At 47.3% G+C, this 9,931-nt stretch overlaps 1 protein-coding gene across 1 annotated transcript in view; it reads right to left on the minus strand.

Moving 5' to 3' along the window:
• Positions 1-896, minus strand: part of ANKFN1 (ankyrin repeat and fibronectin type III domain containing 1) — a 110,366-nt gene extending 109,470 nt beyond the window's left edge. The window contains exon 1 of the mRNA XM_060272003.1: positions 703-896. The gene's annotated coding sequence lies outside the window, so the exon portion shown is untranslated. The remainder of the gene's footprint in view (positions 1-702) is intronic.
• Positions 897-9,931: the final 9,035 nt, after the last annotated feature.

Below are 9,931 nucleotides of genomic sequence, written 5' to 3' on the forward strand. Positions count from 1 at the left end.
AGCGCTCCAATTGGAGAACAGCTTTTACCAAAGGTGTCATGGGCTTTGAAGACGCTCAAACTCAGGACGCAAGGGAGAAATGTGCTAAGAGGAAGGGACACTTGGCAAACCCTCACCGTGGTCAACTCCCGCCCTGGAAACCTATGTCCCCACTGTGGAAGGACGTGTGGATCCAGAATTGGCCTCCACAGTCACTCACGGTCTCATTGTTAAAACTGTGGAAGACAATCTTACTCGGCTACGAGTGAGTGCCAAAGAAGAAGAAGAGAGTAGACCGTATAGGTCAGAGTAGACAGCCCCAAACCCTGACCTGTTAAGACAGCTCCCTGTGTTTCAAATGACTTACACTGTCTGCAGCCCTCTAACAACAAGTGGCAAAACCACACTGTTGTTTTTTATAATGCTTGAATACATACTGTACAAATTTAGTGATTGATTTATTAAATTTGTATACTGCCCTTCATCTGAAGATCACAGGGCAGTTCCATAGCTGTCAAGTTTTCCCTTTTCTCGCGAGGAAGCCTATTCAGCATAAGGGAATTTCCCTTTAAAAAAGGGAGAACTTGACAGCTATGGGCAGTTCACAACACAAATTTTTCTACATGCTATGTGTACATGAAACAAAATCCATCTCTGGGGAAGGGTGGGGGTTGCTAAAAGAAAACTAACTTAAATGAAACAACACATTAAGATCTTACTTACTTGTTCATTTTTTAATTTTTATGGGCACTTTCAAAGTAGCAGTATTTATACTCTTAGATGAAGTGGAATAATAACTTGGGCCTACAATTTTGAAATGAGCACTGAAAGGTTAGTACACAATTGTTGCCATTGCTGAAGTCCCGGAACATCAGAAGAAGAAAATTGGGTGGTGGGGGCATAGGAGGGAAGGGGTCAGCTCTGCCCCATAGATTTCTGAAAGAAAAATAAGGGGATATTTCACAGTAATACTCTCGTTCTAAATGGAGGTAATCTGAAGGATGTCTTATAAACTTTGATGGAATTAGCTTTCAAGTCGAAAACCTCGGGGTTGCAGCTCAGCTTCACGGTCCATCTAATTATTCAGTTATAATCTATACGTGAATATTGCGTTTCCTTGAAATAACCACAAGGTTCCAGCAGTGAATGGGTGGCTGAAGGATTGGCTACATGTCTGGGTTGGTGGAGGCAACTTATCCGCCTTGCTTCCTCTGGTACAGCCTATGAAATCCCCAGCCATGCTTTGGATAATAGCCACTTAAGGAACTCTAGCATTTTTCTCACTGAACACTTCTCCCTCACTATTGAAGCAGATTGCTTCACTTTGCTCTTAATTGGTCTTTTAGTACCAACCAATCAGTTCCCCAATTCCACAAATTTCTCCTCTTATCAGCTGTGATTGGCATGGGGGCAGCGGAGGGGCAGGGCAGTGAAACAGGCATTTCAGACGTGAATTGGGTCTGGTTGCAAATAGCCTCACACATTTCCTAGGTTAATGAAGTATTGTAAACAGACGGATCCCCTAAATGATGAACATATGGTGAGAGACAGGGCCAATAATTGGGATATACAATGCGGAGAGTGCCTCATTAAATCCAATTGACAGTGTCTCCAAAGAGAATTTTCTACAAGATGCTTCTGCAGTAAGAATAGATGGAAGAGAGAGGGGGTTTTGTGTGTGAGGTGGGGGATTTAACAGTTTTCTAGGACTCCAGTCTTAAGTTATTCTTGGCTTGTTACTTAGACAGCGTAAAGCATTGGAAAGGAATAATTTCAATTCCATTTTTCTAAACTGAATTCTACAGGCTGTGTTTTTTTGAGGAAAAATAAATATAAGGCGGTGTCTTATTTTTGGAGAAACACGATATATCCCACCCATCTGGCCGGGCCTCTCCAGCCACTCTGGACGGCTTCCAACAGAAATATTAAAATACAATAATTTATTAAACAAGAAAAGCTTCCCTAAACAGGGCTGCCTTCAGATGTCCTCTAAAAGTCTGGTAGTTGTTATTCTCTTTGACATCTGGGGGGAGGGCGTTCCACAGGGTGGGTGCCACTATCGAGAAGGCCCTCTGCCTGGTTCCCTGTAACTTGGCTTCTCGCAGCGAGGGAACCGCCAGAAGGCCCTCGTCACTAGACCTCAGTGTCTGGGCAGAACGATGGAGGTGGAGATGCTCCTTCAGGTATACTGGACCGAGGCCGTTTAGGGCTTTATTAGAGTGGGAAACAAAAGACGAGTTTGTCAAAGCCTCTATGACACACTGGGCAATAGATATAGGACACAACATAGATTTCCATCTCTTGGAAAAACTTTGGAAGAGTGATCTGAAATTTACAGTAAGCTTACCAGACGTCCCTGTTTCCCGGGGACAGTCCCTGGATTTACAAATGAGTCCCCTGACAAAATCCATCTATTTAGTAGGAAGTTGAAAAATGTCCCTGGATTCATTGAAAAATATCTGGTAGCCTTAATTTACAGCATGTTATTCCTTGAGGGAGAACTACCTGAAAATGATTTACAGATAGTATCTAACTGCCAGTAGACTTGCTAAGATGCGTAAGACAGAATCAGATAAGTGTTGGAGATGTAATGAGACTGAGGGTACGTTATATCATATGTGGTGGACCTGTAAAAGGGTAAAAGAGCATTGGGAAATAATTCATAATGAATTGAAAAAAATGTTTAAAAGCACTTTTCCAAAAAAACAAAAGAAAAAAAACCCACAGAGTCCCTTTTGCTGGGGATAACTCATACGGAAATTCCCAGGTGTCAGGAAAGGTTATTTATGTATGCCACTACTGTGGCTCATGTTTTGTTAGCCCAAAAATGGAAAATGAGCGAGGTCCCAACCAAGGAAGAACGGCAACTTAAACTGATGGAATATGCGCAGCTTGAGGACCTAACATATTGAATACGAGAACCAAAAGAACATGCATTTAAAGAAGATTGGAAAAATGTTTCTTGAATATATGGAGGAGAATTGTGTTTATTTGAAAACGTAGGCAGCATTAAGATAAATTCAACAGTGTAAATAAGTTTTGACAGGTGTCATAATGGAATACTGAATGGTTTAGTTTAGTATATAAAATATGCAGGGATTTATGTTAGGCAAAATAAACCGTGGAAAGAGAAGAAGGGAAGTCATTGATATTTTGAGGTTGCTTAAATGTATGTTCTAAAATGTAAAAGAGAAAATTTAATAAAAATTATAGAAGGGAAAAAATCCACATGGTGCACCTTCACACAAGCAATGCCGGAAATGGGCAGCCATCTCCTTGATGTCTGCTGTATCTTCTAGACCCTTTCCCCCCTACCTTCTCATTATGCTCAACTGCCATCAAAATTCTGTGAGTTCACAGGTTCCTGTCAGGCAGAGTTTGCCTGCATGTTTTTATAAATATAATTTCCTGCATACCAAGGGCCTCCCTCAAGCATGGAGAAGAAATTGATTTTATTTCACTTGGGTGCTCAACCACCCAAGTTTGAAGGAACTGTGGGTTGTCATTGCATTGCTAATTAATAGCATTCCATGCATTTTAATGGCAAATTTGCCTGTTTTATAACCATTACTTGAGGCACCCAAGCAAACCTTTACTTAATGTCCCTATTAATGCGGAATTCATGGAAATCTTTATAATACTTACAAGTTATTCACAGTTTTGTTCATGGGAAGGGAGACACACATCTGACTGCGGGATATTTCGGGTTGACTTATAAACACCGTGACCCACCTGAACAGGCTTTGTAACTCACTTATGGGTCGGGACCCACAGGTTGGGAAATGAAGTCCCATTGCAGTCAAATGTGAATCTTCTAACATCACTTGTGTGTGGACTAAGAGCTATTCTTTTGGTTTTGCCAATCTCAGCTTTAACTTAGATGAGATTCAGTGGGTGTTGATGTTAGGATTTCATAGTAGATTCTGTTCCACCTTAAACAGGAACAGGCTTGGAAGAGGATGTTGAATGTGTCACATGATGTATACTTCCGTTTGTTGTGCTATTGTATTGTATTCAGTTGCTTTCGCTTTGCTGATGAAGAGCACGTTTGGTCTATCTTCTGAGATGCTTTAGAATAAACGCTTGTAAATATGCAAGTACTTCTCTCTGAGTTTCTTCTTGTTACTGCTGCTGCTGCTGCAAACCACGCTAACGCTGGAAATGAACTCTGCAGATAACGTGTCCAGACTCTGAGAGCCTGGATCGTATTACAGTTGGCTACCGGAGGGAGAGGACATCCGGCAGATGCTTACCAGGGAAGTTTGGTGGCCCAGGTCTTCTGTGTGTATGCTAACAGTTGAAACATGCTTGAATATGGCAGCAGATTGTATGACAACCTAATTCAGACTGAAAATATATTCTCTCTTTTACAGTGGTACCTCTAGTTACAAACTTAATTCGTTCCGGAGGTCCGTTCTTAACCTGAAACTGTTCTTAACCCGAGGTACCACTTTAGCAAATGGGGCCTCCCACTGCTGCCGCGCCGCCGCCGCGTGATTTCTGTTCTCATCCTGGGGCAAAGTTCTTAACCCGAGGTACTACTTCCAGGTTAGCGGAGTCTGTAACCCAAAGTGTTTGTAACCCGAGGTACCACTGCATTTACCGTACCATTGCAAAATCCCAGAGGGCTTGTGTTATGATTCTGAACATTTGAAGCTGGCATCCATGGAAAGGGGTGTGTGTGTTTGTGTGTTTGGATGTGCACGGCCTGGGCCGTCTCTAGGCCAGGGCTGAGTGGCGCAATGCGCCAGGACACCTGGCCACCAGGGGGCACTGCCGCCGGGGTTGGGATGGAGGAGGAGCAGACTCGTCTTTCCTGTTGGGGCTACTGGCGTGTTGTGCCAGGGCGCCACCTCTCAGGGGCACCCCAGCGAGTGGGGGAGCTGCACGGAGCAAGCACCCCTCACCGCCCATGTGCGCTCCAGAAAGAGCTCCAGCGGCTCCCTGCCAGCAAGCCCCGCCGGCAGCGCCGCCCTCGCCCGCCTCTTCATGGGCTGCAGGTGCCGTTGCGGGGAAGTTGGCCATGAGCCTCCCATCGGCACAGCAGCCAGGGCTCCCCGGACAGCAGCGCCGCGCAGCCGCTTTGGCCGAGGAGGCGGAGACGAACCACAGCTGGCAGCGCCCCCACCTGTCAGGCCACCCCCTCCAGCGGCACGCTGCGCCTGGCCCTGCCTGGCAGAGCGTGAGTCTGGCGTTGCCATTGCCAGTCCTGCTTGCGGCGGGTGAGAAGCAGAAGGCATGGCATGGCGTCGTCGGGGGGGGGGAGCGGTGCCTCAGAGGTGAAGGAGGCGCAGTTGCTAAAACGAAGCGCACACGCACACACACTTCCCCAGGGCAGCGCGTGGCTCCGGCTTTCCAGCTGGCAAGGGGGCGCCGGAGGGATCTCTGAGCCACGGCACTGGGTAGAGTCAAGACGGCCCTGCGCATGGCAAAACTGCTTGCCTGGAAATGCCATGGGGCGGCTCCTAATGGATGCCCTGTGGAGATGGAGTTCATGCATCTCACTCTGGTGAGAAAGAACAAGCATTGACAGAGCATCTGCTTTACGTGCAGAAGGTCCCAGGCTTGAACATCAGCATCTCCAGGTAAGGGCTGGGAATGCAATCTATCGTAAGCCCTGGGGAGTCACTGACAGTCAATGTAGGCAAAGCAAAGTGAGATGGACCAATAGGCATGTTTGATATAAGGAAGCTTCCCATATGCCACTCATGTTTCCTCAATCTGCACGTGTAGCAACGGTGCCCCAAACCCTTTACTCTTCATGCCCAATGGTGCTTTTCCTGCAATGTCTCAAGAGTGTCAGGGACAGGCTGGATGAGCAGGAGAGCTGGGAGCTTCCAGCCCAAGATTCCCACAGGGAGGGATCAGACTGGCTAGATGAAGAAGACTGGTGGGAGCCTGTCTTAGAGCCCAGAACCTGGTGGTGGGACACTGAGGAGCAGTCAGAAGATGGGACAAGCCTGGGAACTGATAGATACAGGAGACTTGAGTGATCAGGCAGGGGGGGGGGTCAGGAGAAGGAGGGCCTTCAAGAACAGGATCAGCTGAGAGTCACAGCATGTGCACAGACAGCCGCAGTCCTGCTGACTCTCCTTGCCCTCTGACTCCACGCTCGAGGAGGGTCCTGCACATTGCTGAGCAATGCATCAGACAGGCCCTGAGGAGAAGCTCACCCCCTCAAAACAGCCTTCGTCTGCTTGGGAGGGATCCAGGTTGAGAGGCTACAGGGGAAGGGCATGCCTAGAGCTTCGTTTCAGCAAGGCCTTCATTGAGTTAAGACGAACCAGGGACATTGTAGTGCTGTTGTTTTCTGCTAATATAAAGCTAATTGCATCCCGTGCCTTCCATGTGTGTGTGCCTGCCCTGTGGATGACAGTACTTGCCGACAGCTCCTTGACACAGCACTTGTTGCCACTTCTCTCTTCCCTGGAACTGTCCCCAGAGACTCCTCCACCTCCTCCTTGGCTTTGTCCCCAACTGCTGCTACGTCTTAAGGACGTAAGGAGAGTCCTTCTGGAGACCCACCTAGCCCAGCATCTTGTTCTCACAATGGCCAACTAGATGCACCTATGCTATGAGAAACCTGCAAGCGGAACCTGGGCTCTTGCCACTTCTGATACCCAGTGTATGTATTCAGAGACATACAGCCACCTGCCTTTCCCTGCTGACAAACCCGCTGCAGCTTCCTTCTCTTGCCCAGTGTGCTGCAATGATTAGAGTATCAGGCCAGGGCCTTGGAGACTCTAGTTCAAATCCCAACTCAGTCTTGAGGCTCTCTGGGTGGCCTTGGGCCAGTCCGCATCTCCCAGCCTTACCTACCTTGCAGGGTTGTTGGGACAAAATAAAAAATTTCCTTCAGTAGCACCTTAAAGACCAACTAAGTTTTTATTTTGGTATGAGCTTTCGTGTGCATGTACACTTCTTCAGATACACTTGAAACAGAAGTGTCAGACCCTTATATATATATATATATATATATACAGAGGGTGGTGGGTGTGGGTGGGAATGGGTGATGGGCTGATGGGAGTGGTAAACCTGTGGATGGCTGTTAACGACTGCTGATGGCTGCAATTAGTCCTGGGGAGGAAAGCAAGGGCTGAGGCGCTAAAGAAAGCTTGATCATGCATAATGAGATAATAATCCGATGTCTCTATTCATCCCAGGTGGCTCCATGGTTTTAAGCTTGGTAATGAGTTCCAATTCAGCAACTTCTCTTTCCAGTCTGTTCCTGAAATTTCTCTGTAATAAAACAGCTGCTTTGAGATCTTGTATAGAATGTCCTGGGAGATTGAAGTGTTCTCCTACTGGTTTTTCAGTCTTATGGTTCCTGATGTCAGATTTATGTCCATTTATCCTTTGGCGTAGGGTTTGGCCTGTTTGTCCAATATAGAGAGCTGAAGGGCACCGTTGGCATTTGATGGCATACACAATGTTAGAAGATGAGCAACTGAATAGTCCTGAGATGGTAACTAGGGTTACCATCCTGTAACTAGGGTTGTTGGGAGTATAAAATGGAGAGGCCTGATAGAACCACATGTGCTACCTTGAGCTCCTTGGAAGGTAAGGTGAGGTGCATACATAATAATAAACAAACATAGATAGCTCGGTTGGTTAGAGCATGGTGCTGATAATGTCAAGGTTGTAGGCAGTGGCGGAGCTTCATGCTCCGGCACCGGGGGGCGGAGAGCGGGTGGGAGCAGGGCTGGCACCTGTCCCAGGGGCATGGTGCACCACCCGCAGGGGTGTGACATGGGTCCTGGGGGCATGGTGCACCGCCCGCAGGGGTGTGGCACCCAGCACGGGCAGGGGGGAGCTGTGATGGCACCCCACCAATATTGCACTGCCGGGGGCGGTGCACTCCCCCCGCACTCTTCTTCCTCCGCCAGTGGTTGCAGGTTCGATCCTCATCTGGGACAGCTGCGTATTCCTGCATTTCAGGGGGTCAGACTAGATGATGCTCAGGCTCCCTTCCAACTCTACAATTCTATACACAGAACTACATTCTGCTTCCAGCTACTCCTGAACCATCCGAGATTCTCATGTGGCTTCACCAGCCACACCTGTGCCAAGGCTCCCCTTGTTCTGTGTAACATGCTGGCTGGAGCTGAAACCTGGCGGGAATTCTTTGCAAAAGCCGGCCGCTGCTGACGCTAGGTGGTGCAGCAAGCCAGTACACCGGAGGACTCTCATCTCCGGGGACCTTGGATAACAGCCAGCTTGGGTCGCAACGTAAATGAGGTGATGGGGGCACAGCCCCCCTAGCCGCTCTTCATGCCCGTTCCGTTGCTTCATGGTCCTCGGTGCAGTTTATCCAAGCCAGTCAAGTGATCAAATTGCAGGGACGTCTGCAGAACGCAGCAGGAGGGCTTGCACTCTGGTTGCTCGTATGCTAATTGCATCTAGCCACTTGGCTCCCTTGGTGCCTTTCCCCCTTTGTCAAGAATTAATGTCACGGTGGCAATAAAGGGGTGATAATGACTTTAAATAATCCAGTAACTTGCCTACCGCACAAACCTTACACTTCCAGGAAAGGGAGGGGGAGAAACAGCCCACACGGCATCCTGCCGTTGCCGACATTATTACTGTACTTGAGCACATATCTGTACTTCTCCTGATACTCGTGCATGTCATTAATCATAAAGCATGCGCCTGGGGCATCAGTCAGCCCCGCATAGCATTGCATGTCAACAGCGATGTGCTTCTTTGTGTAGATTTATTACACAAGGGTGCATTTGCAGGTGTAAGCTTAAACCCTAACCTTTGACACCCCTCTGTCTTCCATGCAATGAACATCGGAGGCAGTTTTCTAACTCAAGATTGTGGAGGGGAATTCCTAAATGTCATGTGTGTCCCGATTGACATAGGTTTGTAGTGTTCCTATAGATACATACGCCTACAGTTCCACGGTACAACTCAAGTGGGCACATGGGATAGCGAGATTCTTAGTGAGGTTCCCGGAAAGCTGCATGCACAACAGGTAGGAAGACAGCACGCAACATTTCGACAAGGTCTGCCAGCTGTTTTCTCCCATTCCCCCTCCACCTTCCCCTCACCTTAAGCTATAAGATGTGCATGTCAGAGAATTAAATTTCACTCACCAGTTTAGGAGGAGGAGGAGGCTGAAGAGAAGCAAGTTGGTGCCAATTGTCCACTAATTTCATTCAATGCAATCACATTGGTTTCTTTTGCGTGTTGCTGTGTGCTGAAGCTTCCAGGCAGAAAGAGAGGGGGAGAGAGAAAGAGAGTGAACCTCTTCCCTATACTGAGCGAATGATTAATATATATATATATATATATATATATATATATATATATATATATATATATTCACCGTCAGCAGGGGCTGAAGTTGAACATCAGTACTGTAAAAGCGTTATGCAAAACATAAAGCACGCAAAAGAACAGAGAGGAGGGCTAGCAGCGACATGAGGCAATATCCAAATAAATAGAATTGAATTCTTTAACACTTTCTGTCCTCTTGGCACTGTAGCTAATATACCCGCTTTTCAGAGTCTTGTTTTGTGTTGTCAAGGAAGCCTCTGGCTATATGATGCGACCTGCTGTTATCCTGTTGTGTCTCTCAGAACTGATCAGACCAGTGAGGAAGGAGAGAGAGAGAGAGAGAGAGAGGGAGAGAGAGAGAGAGAGAGAGAGAGAGAGAGAGAGAGAGAGAGAGAGAGAGAGAGAGAGAGAGAGAGAGAGAGAAGGAGAGAGGGAGAGAGAAAGTAATTGCCCAGAGTAAACAAAAACCAGAATGGTAAGCAACTGTCACTCTGGCTGATCAAACAGGCAATAATAGAACAGCCATTTAAACAACCACCACAATTAGTTTTATGTGAAATCCCTAAGAGAGTAAGACCTCTGAGCCCATCACTTGGTCCAGCAGTTTATGGTCACATCTGATGAAGTAGTCTCTCATTTGCCTCACTTCCGGGTCCACTGCCTGCAATTG

The sequence above is a fragment of the Zootoca vivipara genome, chromosome 2, assembly GCF_963506605.1.
Source record: "Zootoca vivipara chromosome 2, rZooViv1.1, whole genome shotgun sequence".
NCBI lineage: Eukaryota > Metazoa > Chordata > Lepidosauria > Squamata > Lacertidae > Zootoca > Zootoca vivipara.